Raw genomic sequence first — 15,366 nt, forward strand, 5'->3', positions numbered from 1 at the left:
CAGGGGCCCTTGCTTTGTCTTGTGCCATCTTATGGAGATTCCTGAGGGTTATCAGAGGTTTGACTGACTCTTGGAAGACAATAACTGGGAAATGGGTTGGAGTCGAAAGATAAAACTGTTCATCCAAGCTGTACAACTACTGCATTTATTGTCACCAACAGTGCTTTTTTCCAGGGGATACTCAAGGGATACGCAACAACAGCACCTCTTTTTTGTTCTTGTTAAGAAGTGTGGTACTGTAACAACATCTATTTTTCTTGAAACAAAGCACGGGTCACCAAGATACACATATATACATATGACAATGTTATTTAACCTTTGTATGAAGCGGCAGATTTGGGGCTCGGTGTCATCAATATGCTGAAGACATCATGGTCTGTTTCTTCTGAGATTCTATTATTCTTACCATCTGAACCAGAGGAAGTACTAAGCCAGCCCCGGGTACAGTAATGGACCAAATGGGGGCCGATAAAATGAAGCTGAATTCTGACAAGACAGAGGTCGTTGGTTGGTTGGTTGGTTGGTGGTTGTTACGATCTTATGTTCAGGAATTGGGTGCATGGCAAACGTGCCTTGAAGAAGTAGGCTAACACTCAGGGGGTGGGGGTACTCATAGATGCAGAACTGCCACTTGAGGCTAAGGTGGCTTCAGTGACAAGGACTGCCTATTTCCAGCTCTGGCTGGTGCTCCAGCTATTTCCATTCCTGGACTGGGATAGCCTGGCCACAGTCCGGAAACTTTAGCTACTGCAGAATGCAGCTGTTGGGATATTGACAGGTGCATCTGCATAATGTCAAATGACACTTATTTTGTGGAGCATGCACTAGCTGCCTATCTGTTGCCTGGCAGAATTTAACATGTTCTTGCTGATTTAAACCTTTAAGGCTAACCCCCCTGCTTTTTGAGGCGTGCCAAGTCTGCATGCCAGTAGCAGGTGTAACCACAATCTCTCACAAGCATTTTCTTGCATGCATACAAAGCCCCACCTCAACGTGTGTGTGTGTGTGTGTGTGTGTGTGTGTGTGTGTGTGTGTGTGCTATTTTCCAGCACTGTGTCTACTTTACTTTTTTCCCTTTTGCTAATGCTGTCAAAATTGGTGCAGTCTTGCCACCCTGATTTAGGGCCTACATTGAATGCAACACAGGTATATGTGGGGGGATGATCTCTTCATATTATCCATCCTAGGCGCTAAGGTTGACAGAGGAAGCCCTTCTTAATGTCCCATCATTACCTGTTGCCTGTTAAGAGAGCGATGGAGATCAGACTTTCTCTGTGATGGTGCCCTAGCTGTGGAACTCTCTCTTGGAGGTGTGAAATGCCCCAATTCTCATGAGAGTCCAGTAACAGGTTTATGTTCTTCCAGGCATATGCTGATAGAAATTAAGGCTACTCAAGGTTTTAGGAGAAGTAATTTCGTTGTTCCCGCAAGGGGACAATGACAATAAAGATATTTTATCTAAGTCAAATCACTGCCGTTGTTTACTGTAGCTTTATAATTGATTGTTTTTTATAGTATGTTGTTTTGTAATCTGCTCTGCAATTTGTTATAATGAGTGGACTAAAGCTTTCATTAATAAATAAAATAAGTACAGGCAGGAAAGTAGGTCAATGCTGATCAACCTACAGACTCCAGCTGAGCTACAAGAAAAAAAAAAGCAGGAATTAAAACAGCAGAAAGCAAACAGGTGACATTATATATACCTTATTCCCACATCAAACTAAATGACAAGGAGAGATCCACCTTTCAGCATGCAAAGAGACTTGATATTTGGTACGCCAGCCTGAAACCACTGTAGCTTGGCTTCTAGCAAGAACCAGAGGCAATTGAAGCTGACAACACTGTTGACATCAGTGACTATATGTCTTCTTAAATTGGGGCCATCTACAATTATGATGGAATCTGAACTTTCTTTTTCCCTTTTTGCAGCCATTTATGTTTTGTGATGTGACACTAACAAGGAATATTCTATACGCAATATTCCCAAACTGTTGAAAAACAAAATAAAATGGTGCCCTTTGGTGTGCATTGGTTATAAAATTGTATGCTGTCTCACAAGGAAGAGGCACTATGTTCCTCCTTCATGTTCACCCCAGAAGACATGCATTTGAAGTGTTTTGTTGATATTAAAATTTATTTAAATTTAAAAGCCAAGGGATTAATTGGATGGCACCTCAAGGCAGTTGATCTCTTGGTCCTTATCTGTGTGAACAAAAAATATACCTTAAACTAACAAGTGACACCTCTGCACATTTACATTATTTGTTTATTAATTCAGAGTCAACACCTCTGTTATCTACAGAGCTCTGAAGTACCAGGCTTGGATAAATATTGTATCTCCCATGTATTCCTCTCTACTGTACTTATTACCCATGCTTTTTGCATTCCAACCCCCACCCCAAGTCTCTGTGAGCAAAGGAAACCGCATGTCATTGGTCCATCTTTGCCCAGTATTTTCCACAAGAAGCAGCATCTCTCCAAGAGTTTCAGACAAAGTTTATTTCCCAGCATACCAGCTGAACAATTCCCCCCTTGCTTTTTTATATATTCAGAAAACGTTAAACCCAAATAAAAACTATAAATAAATAAAATGCAAAGCAATCAAAATGTAATAAAAACATAAAATATTGTGTATGGGGGGGGGGAGTCAACAAAGGCTCAGCAATTCATGTGCAAAAGGAGATAAATGACAGGGAAAACCAGAGCTCTTTCAGAAGGCCAACTAACTCCACAGCTATGGGGCCACTACAAACTATGCCCTGTTTCTAGCTGATGACAGACTAGCACTCATCTTGGATAGAATCCCTTATGTCTCTATTGAGATGTTCATGCCAGGTGATATTATAAACATCTGACAAAAGCTTTCCCCGCTCTTATGACCCAGAATGATTGCCTTTGAGTAAATCTGTACATCTCATCTTTTCCAGATAGCAAAGTTTTTCTGCTAAGGATGAGGGAGGAATTTGCTAGCTTGGTTTCTGAAGCAGATTCACCAGATGACCAATATGCAGATTGGTGGTTGGCTTACTTTGGAATCTGCAATTTGCTAGATTCCATGATGAGATGGCCTGAGGGCTGCCTCTCTCCTTTATCAGTTTCAGCTGAAAATGCTGACAATGCCAGCCACCTGGAATTGCAGGGTCACACAGAGCTTCTGCCACAACAAGCATCAAAAAGTACCCCCTGGGATGAATGGGACCTTAAAATCATAGAATCGTAGAGTTGGAAGGGACCATGAAAATAATCTAGTCCAACACCCTGCAATATCCAATGTGGGACTCAAGCCCACGAACCTGAAATTAAGAGTCTCATGCTCTACTGAGCTATCCCGATGACATTCTACTGGTCTCATGCACCCATGATTTCTGTTCTCTGCACCACTTTCCTGTCTTCTCAGACATTTCCTCCCTTGCCCCCTGCACAGCTAAAACGAAAGAGAAAGCAACCCTTGGACCTCATTGCATGGTGATAGCAGTTGGCCAGGTGAGGTTGGGCAATGGATCAGGAAGTCAGAAGGCTCCACCAATCCAGGTTTTATCCTGCCATTGTGCTGTGCTGCCATCGCCACTCACTGACTACTCTCCTCCTCACACAATCCTGGACCAGAGGCATGTTGAAATAAGAGTAGCAAAAACACAGTCAAGAAGTTTAAATCACCCTTCTTTGGAAATTAAACCAATGCCCAGACATCAACACCCAAAAACTTTACTTGCAGAAACTTATAGTTACAGATGCTTCTCCAAGCATAGGCTTACAGTCTCTTCTACCTTCCAAACAACCCTATTTTTCCTGAGCTCAGCAGATGTAGGCCATGCCTTGCAGCTCCTATGAGAGATTTCCACTTTTACCTTCTCCTGCAGCTCTGCTCTCTTTCTTTCAAGCAGAGAAGCACTCCAACACTCTATTCAACTTAGCAGTGTTCACAGTGGATTCTGAAACATAGTCATGCTTCCCATAAAATGGAGTCTCTCCTTCCCTAGATACCTCCCACGTGACCAATGTTAGCCAATCACAGGAGAACTACTAGGGAACTCCCTAAAATTCAGTTACCAACCAACCAAATTTAAACACTTAGTAATGCCTACAAGCATTTACTATTTCAGCGAATTAAATTACTATACTTAACAATGTGCTGGGCAGGAAGGCATGTTGTGAGTCACTTCAGAAGCATTCACCAGTTTTTGGTTGTTGTTGTTTTTACCAAACTGTGTGCACTTTGGGTTAAATGCATCAAAGCTGCTATAGACATATAGCAATGATGCTTAAACATTTATCAGGTGCTATAAAGAGCAGGAGAGGAAGTTTGTTGAGATTGCATCTATGGAATACTCCTACTACCAGAACCAGAGACCTTTATTACTGCAGCATTTTATTACAGAGAAGGTTAAAGAAAACATGTGACTCCAGAAGACAGCAATTAAAAGAGCAGTCAACACACTGGGCTCACTGAGCTTCAGTGCTGATTAATTAGGTTCAAAGTGGCAACATGAACCCAGCAGTCTCTAGGGGAAAAGACCACTTAGCTTTCCAAAAATCAGCACTTGCGTTTTAACACTTGAGTATCAGCTAAGCAGATGCGAAAGCAGGAAATCTATTATTTGGCACTGTCCTACATTGGCTATACCACTTTATTGCAGATAGGCTGGATTTAATTAGCCTTTATTACTTATAAATATGCTAAAACAACTAACACTCCTCTTTACTACAGGGAGCTGCATTATTACAACTGTAGTACAAAGTGGGAAATATTTTAATAACATCAAACTTTGAACAGATCCCATCAGGCTTTGATGCAGGAATGATTAAAATAATGCAACATATCTGTTCATGATATGAAGTGAGTTCCTGAACAGAGGCAACACAATTTTAAATTACAGAGCAGCTCATGGGGGGTGGGGGAATGCAATTGTTTACATAATTATTAGAGGTTGAAGACGCTCACCTATAAGCAGTGTGGTTGTGGTTGAGGACATGGAACTTTATACAATAATATCAGAAAGAAAATGGATTCCTCCCCTATGGGTGACCCCCAGGCCACGCTAGGTCTTTTCACATACTCTGTGGTGCATGACTATCCTGCATTAGGTCGCAATCCAGCATGTCCCTCAGCCCATTACACAGTGAACAGCTGATGCAATAACAACATTTCACTGTTTCTGAGTCCTGGGAGCACGATGCCCCCAGGCCACACTAGAACCCTCTGTGCAATTTTTAAATGGATTTTAAAATGCATTCCAATTCCAGAACTTTAGTGAAGAGGAATGAATCCGTTCCTGGTAGTGTAAAGGCTGAACGTCCTTACCTACCAGTGAATCTCAGTTATCTTGCTGTGAAAGTTGAGTGGGCACTTTACCTATGGAAAGATGATACAGTCTTGGTGCTGACCTTTAAAGTCCTAAACAACCTCAGCCCAGCATACCTGAAGGAGCGTCTCCACTCTCATCGTTCTGTCTGGACACTGAGATCCAGCGCCGAGGGCCTTCTGGCGGTTCCCTCACTGCGAGAAGTGAGGCTACAGGGAACCAGGCAGAGGGCCTTCTTGGTAGTGGCACCCGCCCTGTGGAACGCCCTCCCATCAGCTGTCAAGGAAATAAACAACTATCTGACTTTTAGAAGACATCTGAAGGCAGCCCTGTTTAGGGAAGTTTTTTTATGTTTGATGGTTTAATGTGTTTTTAATATACTGTTGGGAGCAACCCAGAGTGGCTGGGGAAACCCAGTCAGATGGGTGGGATATAACTAAATCATCATCATAAGCATCATTATTAACATAGGAAGCTGCTTTATGCTGACTCAGAGCTTTGGTCTATCTAGTTCAGTATTACCTACACTGACTGGCAGCATTTCTCCAGGATTTCAGGCAGGAGTCTCTTCCAACCCTAACTGGAGATGCCAGGAATTGAATCTGGGACCTTTTGCTTGCCCATGAAATTAAGTTCCATACACTAACCATGCCCAATTATATATTTCTACCTGCCTTTTAACCAATGAACTATCTCTTTCTGAATTTTCAGATTCAGAACCCCATCCATTCTTCCTCTGCTTTGCCATGTTGATGTCCTCAGTCTATTCTAACCCAGCTTCCACTTCCACTGATGGAAAGATTCCTGTACTCAGTGGAATATTCTCCTAGTCCATCTCTTGCACATTCTGTATTTAACATTCCTGACTAAGAAGGACATTTCAGTACTTTTCTGTGCTGAACAGCTCTTACAGAAGGATGTTTTCATGATATTTAAGTAAATCTTCCTCCCTGCGGAGTTTTAGGGATGAGTGTATTCCCCCCCCCAGTCTGTTCTTTTGTTGTTTAATAGATTCACACTGTTCTGTCTTTTACTCCTCTGATTTCTAGATTAATTAGGCGAATTTCTACAATTAATTCCAGAATTGGAGCATGTGCAATTTGCTACAGGATTCAGTTCCTTCAGTTCATCTACTCGTGGTTTCCTTCTGTTACCAATACATACATCTGTGCGTGTACATGCACACACACAAAAAATACCACTGCCCAAAATCAAACTTTTGTGATCAATCACATTATTGTTGTGTCCTGTTTCACCGATGACTGCATGCATCCCCCCCCACAAAAATATTGATGTAACCTTACATAAATCATATATCCATACTTCCTGTGATGTTTATCAATGCACATGTGGATTAAAAAGTAGTTCTGGCATAAATCTAACATATACAGGTTGCTTGTTTTTCTGCAGTTTGTATGTGTACATTTATAGTAGGTGTGCAAGGGAACACATTGATGGATTGAATAAACTGACTCTGAAGCAGCTGAGAAATCTTTTACAGTTAGTATAAAACCTGGAAGTGGGGAGAAAGGAACAATGGGGGGCTCATAATGCATTTCTACTTTGGAAACAATAGTACGTAATTCTGGAAAGAAAACTGGGTGTGAATAATTTCAGAAGCACCTGTGATTTTATACCATGGATAGTGATGCTTCTGAAACTTGGAAGTTCCTTGTTTTGTAAATCAAATCTAGTAGGTTCATAATTCTCAAATGTATTATGAGTGCTGGCTTTGATCCAACAAACCTTGAGATTTTCGTATTTCAAATGGAGCACGGTTGGCATCACTAAGGAGCTAAATTTCATAATCTTTGTGCAGGCTTAGCTGCTTGTTGATGCAACCCTTTATTTTCTGAAGTTCCATTTGAAATGTACGTGATTGTGAAATGATTTTACTTTAACTTTTTAGTTACAGGCATTAACAGAGAAGGGTGTACAGTATTTTGTGTTCTCATTATGTATTTTTATGTTGTGAACCACTGCGTGACCTTCAGATGAAGGGTGGTATACAAATTTAATAAATAATATTAATAATGATGCATGAGGTGAGGAAGAACACAGCATTAGACATGGCATAGTCCCAAGATGTGCTTTGGTGATGTGCATTGAAAAAATGGGAAATCTTTAAATAATAATAATAATTAATAATAATAATAATAATTTATTGTTTATACCCCGCCCATCTGGCTGGGTTTCCCCAGCCACTCTGGGCGGCTTCCAACAGAAAAATGAAATAAAATAATCTATTAAACATTAAAAGCCTCCCTAAACAGGGCTGCCTTAAGATGTCTTCTAAAAATCTGGTAGCTGTTTTTCTCTTTGACATCTGATGGGAGGGCATTCCACAGGGCGGGCGCCACCACCAAGAAGGCCCTCTGCTTGGTTCCCTGCAACTTGGCTTCTCGCAACGAGGGAACCGCCAGAAGGCCCTCGGTGCTGGACCTCAGTGCCCGGGCAGAACGATGGGGGTGGAGACGCTCCTTCAGGTATACTGGACCGAGGCCATTTAGGGCTTTAAAGGTCAGCACCAACATTTTGAACTGTGCTCGGAAACGTACTGGGAGCCAATGTAGATCTTTCAAGACTGGGGTTATGTGGTCTCGGCGGCCGCTCCCAATCACCAGTCTAGCTGCCGCATTCTGGATTAGTTGTAGTTTCTGGTAAATAAGAGAACTTTTCAATGTAAATTACTGATCATGGCTTCCAGGTTATCTGTAGATAAGGGGAGTTCTACTTATTCTTGCTCTCAGCATTTGGAGGATCTGAAAACTCACTTTTTAAAATTGATAAAAAAACCCACTTTTTAAAATAAAAACAACAATTATTCAAAAGTTACAATACAGCTTCTCACATCTGAGAGGAGCTCGCGTAGTTACACTGCATGAACCAGTACTTCAACTTGGGGGCTGTAAAATGTAGCTGTTGCAATTTTATGTGATCACAGCAACTCAAAACAAGTGCTATTATAGGTGCAAAAATCATGCTGTTTCTGCTTAAAGCACACACATGGAGATATTTATTCATGCAAACAGTGCCTCTGTGTAACTTTTGGCTGAGAAACAGAGGTGGCCCCACAGGATCCTTGATTCAGTGATCACAAGGTGGGGAATCAATGTATGAATCAGTTGTATCTACTCTAGCCCTGAGATGATAAAAAGGATTTTTTTTATTTCTATTTTTTCACTGTAGTGCTGGACTGTTCACTATCTTAGCTCTCTATGTAGTTGTTTCTATGTATATTTGCAATCCTGGTCCCCTGAGCGAGTGCCAGCTGTGATGCACAGGTCTATTGGGCGAGGCAGAGCTGTCTGTTTCCTTCTGAAGTATTCCCAGAAGTCTAATTATAGGGATATGGTTGCGTCAGCTTGAGAGAAAAGTATTCTCCTGATAGCCCACCCTGAGCCTCTCTGCAGGAAAGAGTGAAAAGCAGGTCGAAGCCCCGAGTGTGGGAATATTTGGCAAATGTCCCAAGCATGACTTTGTTTTTGTCGATTCTGCACAGAGCTACATAAACAACACAAAGCACAAGTACGACGGCAGTCACAAGCGGGGGCTGCAACATAATGTTGCAGCGTGGAGTGCGTCTGTTCAGGGTTGCAGATGCTGCCCACGGTTTCATCCTACCACCTGACCCGACCCTGGCTGCAGCAGTGTTTCCAGCCTGACACAGTTGTCATTTAGGCTGTTTTGAAGGTGTGAGATTATCATTTTTCTTTTCTAAAAATAAATTGTACAGGGTTTCGCTAACTCTGCCGATATGTCCTGTTGTACACAGATTCTGTGTTTTGACTTAGAAAACTGAGACGGCTGTTAGTTTAATGTAAAACAAACTCATTTAAAGCAGGTAGGTGTGTTGGTCTTGCGTAGTCGGAAAAAAACAAACAAAAAGACCCCCCCCCCGACTATACTGCAATTGGTCTTAAGTATTTTAATTGTAATTTTAAGACCAATTGCAGTCGTAAATAGTCCGGTTTCCACACCTACCAGTCAACCACCCATTCCTACCACCCTTCTGAGTGATACCCCTCCCCACCCTCTTACTATATATAAGGATCTGGTGACTTGGAGGGTCTGCTCATGCCTAATTGTCTTGCTATACTACCGTGTTTCCCCCTTTTTAAGGCGTAGTCATAAAGTAAGCCATAGCAGGCTTTTAATGTATTTGTTAAATAGAAGACACCCCCTGAAAATAAGCCATACCTCCGCGCTGCGCGGAGTGAGACCGCTAGCGCCCAGCCAGCCAGTGGGACACAGCACACTGGCCGCAAGAGTAGGAGGACGTCTGCCTCTTTTCAGGAGGAGGAGGCAGACGCCCAGAACCGGCTGCTGCAGCTGGGCCCGGCGGAGGCGAGGCCACTGCTCGCCCCTGGGGGCTGCGGAGGCAGCTGGGCAGGGACAGCCGGAGCCCAGCCGGGCAGCAGCAGCAGCAGCGGGAGGTGGAGTACGGTGCTGCCGGCCGCGGCAAGGAAGCAGGCGCTCGAAGGTGGCGGCTACAGCAGCCCCGACAGAGCGCGCAGCAGTGCCACTCCTCCCGAGGCAGCGGGACCCAGCAGCAGTGCTGTCCTCGTCCTTCTGCTGCTGCGTGACTGGGCTCCAGCTGTCCCCGCCCAGCCTCCTCTGCAACCCCCAGGAACGAGGCGAGCAGCGGCTTGCTTCCACCTGGCCCGGCAGCAGCAGCAACAGCAGCGGGAGGATGAGGACGGCGCTGCTGCTGGGTCCCGCTGCCCCAGGACGAGCGGCGCTGCTGCGCGCTCTGTCGGGGCTGCAGCAGCCGCTTTCGGGCGCCTGCTTCCTCCTGCCGTGGCCAGCAGCAGCACCATACTCGTCCTCCCACTGCTGCTGCTGCCTGGCTGGGGTCCGGCTGTGCCCGCCCAGCCTCCTCTGCGACCCCCAGGAACGAGGCGAGCAGCTGGCCCGGCAGCAGCAGCAACAGCAGCAGAAGGATGAGGACGGCGCTGCTGCTGGGTCCCGCTGCCCCGGGACGAGCGGCGCTGCTGCGCGCTCTGTCGGGGCTGCAGCAGCCGCCGCTTTCGGGCGCCTGCTTCCTCCTGCCGTGGCCAGCAGCAGCACCATACTCGTCCTCCCGCTGCTGCTGCTACCTGGCTGGGGTCCGGCTGTGCCCGCCCAGCCTCCTCTGCGACCCCCAGGAACGAGGCGAGCAGCTGGCCCGGCAGCAGCAGCAGCAGCAGCAGCAGCAGAAGGATGAGGACGGCGCTGCTGCTGGGTCCCGCTGCCCCAGGACGAGCGGCGCTGCTGCGCGCTCTGTCGGGGCTGCAGCAGCCGCTTTCGGGCACCTGCTTCCTCCTGCCGTGGCCAGCAGCAGCACCATACTCGTCCTCCCACTGCTGCTGCTACCTGGCTGGGGTCCGGCTGTGCCCGCCCAGCCTCCTCTGCGACCCCCAGGAACGAGGCGAGCAGCTGGCCCGGCAGCAGCAGCAACAGCAGCAGAAGGATGAGGACGGCGCTGCTGCTGGGTCCCGCTGCCCCGGGACGAGCGGCGCTGCTGCGCGCTCTGTCGGGGCTGCAGCAGCTGCCGCTTTCGGGCGCCTGCTTCCTCCTGCCGTGGCCAGCAGCAGCGCCATACTCGTCCTCCCGCTGCTGCTGCTACCTGGCTGGGGTCCGGCTGTGCCCGCCCAGCCTCCTCTGCGACCCCCAGGAACGAGGCGAGCAGCTGGCCCGGCAGCAGCAGCAGCAGCAGCAGCAGCAGAAGGATGAGGACGGCGCTGCTGCTGGGTCCCGCTGCCCCGGGACGAGCGGCGCTGCTGCGCGCTCTGTCGGGGCTGCAGCAGCCGCCGCTTTCGGGCGCCTGCTTCCTCCTGCCATGGCCAGCAGCAGCACCATACTCGTCCTCCCGCTGCTGCTGCTACCCGGCTGGGGTCCGGCTTTCCCCGCCCAGCCACCTCCGCAGCCCCCAGGGGCAAGCAGCGGCCTCGCCTCCGCCTGGCCCAGCTGCAGCAGCCGGTTCCGGGCGTCTGCCTCCTCCTCCTGAAAAGAGGCATAGAATCATATGATTCTATGAAACGAAATGCCCCATGGCATTGGCGGCAATGAGGGAAGGGTCTCTGGGTTGGCTGGGCACGGGAGTTGAGCATGGCGGCCCCAGGAGGAGCGCGGGCAGCGCTGGGCGCGCTCCTGGCTCTGACCACGCTCACCGGTGAAAACGTATGACGCACGCCCAGCTCCAAAGGTCAAAATGTAGATTGCTTAATTAAAAAAATAAGACACCCCACCGAAAATAAGCCATAGGCTTATTTTCTTGAGTAAAATAAATATAAGACGGTGTCTTAAAATGTGGGAAACACGGTATAAGTACAGAGAGTTGGCTGGACCAATCAATTGAGTCCAGAGATTAAAGAGTTCTTCAATGAAAGCCTACAGGGCATGAAGACAGCCTCTTAGTGACAGCTGTGAGGACCATGGTAGGGTGGGTTCGTGGTCTGCTTGCCTTTCATCCTCTTCGCCTTTCACTGTGAAGACCATCACCCATGCTCTCACACCCCTTTTCACATATAACTAAGGCAACAGCCTGTCTCAACCCTAACAAATGAGCAATTTGGGAAATCGTGATAAATGAACTGCTGGACTTGAGAGATGAATGCAGAATGCTTATTTAAAACATCCTTGTTTGGGGATTTCCAAAGTCTGCTCTGCTTGGGAGTAGATACTTAGTCCTATCCCCTTCATGGTATTCTGCCCACATATTAAGGATATATGGGTCACTCGCAACCTATATATAAGGGTCTGGTGACTTCTGTTTCAGTGTATCTGAAGAAGTGTGCATGCACACGAAAGCTCATACCAATGACAAACTTAGTTGGTCTCTAAGGTGCTACTGGAAGGAATTTTTTTATTTTGTTTCATCTAAAGCAGATATACAAGACACTTCTCTCTCTCTCTCTCTCTCTCTCTCTCTCTCTCTCTCTCTCTCTCTCTCTCTCTCTCTCTTCTCTCTCTCTCTCTCTCGTCTGTTTTCCCTTTTAATTTAAACCAGGCTTCCTCAACATCGGCCCTCCAGATGTTTTGAGACTACAATTCCCATCACCCCTGACCACTGGTCCTGCTAGCTAGGGATCATGGGAGTTATAGGCCAAAAACATCTGGAGGGCTGAGGTTGAGGAAACATGATTTGAACAAAACAGAACCATTTGATATCACCCATAACGTAACATTATTTTCAGTTCATGTAGACTTTTTAAGAGGCTCTGTGAAACAACTAACACTCATTATGGTGTTGGAGAGACCTCAGAGGTCATTCTGCCTGAACACCTGCTGGGTTAAGCATTCCTGATAGGTAGCCATCCATCCAGCCTCTGCTAACAAAGGCGAGCCCACTGTCTTCCAAGACAGTCTGTTCCATTGTCTGAACGGCTGAACTGTTAAATATGAATCCCTTTTTCTTGTAGTTTAAACCCACTGGCTTCGGTCGTACACCCTGGAAAGACCAGAAAAATGAATTTGGTCTATTATTTATTTAACAGCACTTCAAATATCTGATTATATGTTGTTGTTGTTGTTGTTGTTTAATACAGTCTAAACATCCAGCCTACTTCAACTTTTCTTTGTAGGACTTGGGTCTCCAGGACCCCTTCAACCATCTTTTGTTGCCCTCTTCTGCCCCAAACGTAATCCACAGTGCCCAAAACCGGACACGGAACTCAAGGTAAGGTTTGAGCAAAGCAAAATAGAGTTGGAAGCATTATTCCTCGCAATGTGAACCCATACCTGCCAAGTCTCCCACTGAAAAATGCGGGATCAGCAGTGGTGCGGCACCAGAAGTTGCGTAGAAGCAACTTCCGGGGCCGCTCTTCCCATGTGTGGGCACCGGAAAGAGGGCAGAGCGGCACCAGAAGTCGCTTCTACGCATGCCCGGCAGCCATCTTGGTGGTGGCTGCATGGCAGTGGCCACCACCAAGATGGCTGCCGGGCATGCGTAGAAGTCACTTCTGGTGCCGCTCTGCCCTATTTCCGGTGCCCGCACATGGTCAGAGCAGCACCCAAAATGGAGGCTCCCTGGCAGGTAGGAAATCCGGGGGATTTCCGGGATTTTTCTCCATTCGGGAGAACAGTGGGAAACGGATTAAAATCCGGGGGTTTCCCGCAAAAACGGGATACTTGGCAGCTAGGTATGAACCCTATACAGCTGAAGCAGCCTAAGATTGCATTATCCTTTTGGTTGCTGCCACATCACACTGCTGATTCGTGTTTAGCATGGCATCTACTAAATCCCCTGCCTAAGTGAGAAAGTTTACATCTATTTCTGTTTTAATTCATTTTGTTAGTTTTGACCCAGGAAAAGAGCAAAGAGAATTGCTGTAGACCCTTCGCATCCTGGTCATCATTTGTTTGACTTACTCCCAACCGGACGTCGGTACAGGATTCCATATACAAAAACGTCTAGGGACAGGAATAGCTTTTTTCCTTGTGCCATCAAATTGTTGAATCTGTAGTTGTGGGTGGAAGGGAGGTCAGTTGGTGGTATGGGGTCTTTTCGCTGTGCTGTTGTATTGTGAAGGAAATAGTGGTTGTATGAGATAACTTTTTTCTTTTCTTTACATTGCAATGTAGTCGAAGCAAAATTCCAAGTATGGTTGATATTTGGCCAATACATTTCTATTCTATTCTATTCTATTCTATTCTATTCTATTCTATTCTATTCTACTTCCATCTTTGAAAATATTAGCAACCCCACTCAGTTTAGTGTTATCTGTAAAGTTTGATGAGGCTCTGCTTGACTCTTTAAGTGACCTGACCCAGGTCACTTATAAAGATGTTAAAGCAACACAAGAACCAGGGAAGAACCGTGTGGAATCCAATTCTCACTTCTCTCCAGGTTGACAAAAAGCTATTGATTAGCCATCCCAATTCACCTAAACAGCAACATTACCAGCCCCACATTTTACCAGCTTGTCAACAATGATAAATAAAGTCTTGTTGAAACAAGATATATGATGTCTGCAAGCTAGCAGATGTCTGGTAGATGTCTATCCAGCTAGTAAAATTATCAAAATATTAGATAGGGTAAATGCCGTTTCCGAAGGTGTAGATTTGTTACAGCAGAAGAACCATATATCCAATGACAGTAAGTAATGTATTTTCTTACTGCAACTTTTGCTGTAACCCTTTCAAAGATTGCACATTAAAACCAACAGTTTGGGACTACATTAAAAGGACAATGATTAGTTATTGCTATTGACAAATGCCCAGGCATTGACACCCCAGTACAGCGGTAGCTAAATCTTTTGGTCCCATGGGTGCATGTGCAAACAGTAGACACTGTTGTGAGCACCACACCCATCCATATTGCAACCTATTTTATTGGCTGTGACAGAAATCCTCTTTGAAACCTAATTTCAGCATGAGGAGTTCATTGAAATGTTGAACAGGAAAAGAGCCCAAAGGCATTCCTGCCTGACTCTTTTTCTTGCTGTTATGTTGTTGGTTTTTTTTTAAAACAGCTGTTTACTGAATCTGACTATTCAGTATTTGTGTCCTGGGTTTTTACTAGTGATATCATCAAAGTTTGTAATTACCTGGTTTGGAATACCGATCTGTCAGGATCGTAACGCATGGCTGTACTATGAATTATGCACAGTTTCCCCCAGATATCATTTTGGCTTGGAATGATAAATGAGATTCTGTGCATGGGCAGTCAGCAGGCCATGTTCTCAAAGCCAGTTGCTTTGTAAGTGCATACACACGAGTTCTTTTAACCCACTGCGGGAGAAATTTACCCAATCCACCCTTTCTCCACCTGATCAGTTCACTCTGCTCTGACCCCATCATTTTGTTGAATAAGAACAGTAGCACTCACAAGTCTCACACTAGGCCTCTGCCAGTAATTAATCACATAAGGGTGACATCAGTTTTTGCCGCCATGCACGGAGCACTAACACAAACTACAATTCCCCGGGGGAAACACAATAATGTGAGTGTAGTGTACCAGAATGCATGGGCCAACTCTGGCCTCTACCACCAGCCAGGTGACTGGTTGGGTCACGGTGTGTGTGTGTGTTCCATGAGGCCCCTGGGGTGAACATTATGGTAAGGGGAAAACAAAAATTTT

General features: G+C 45.8%; 1 protein-coding gene across 7 annotated transcripts in view; it reads right to left on the reverse strand.

Annotated features, from left to right (window-relative positions):
• The window catches only part of ADGRL3 (adhesion G protein-coupled receptor L3), a 506,197-nt gene that overhangs the window by 259,655 nt on the left and 231,176 nt on the right, over positions 1-15,366 (reverse strand). The window lies entirely within an intron of this gene.

Source organism: Zootoca vivipara, chromosome 15 (genome assembly GCF_965207765.1).
Source record: "Zootoca vivipara chromosome 15, rZooViv2.hap1.1, whole genome shotgun sequence".
Classification (NCBI taxonomy): domain Eukaryota; kingdom Metazoa; phylum Chordata; class Lepidosauria; order Squamata; family Lacertidae; genus Zootoca; species Zootoca vivipara.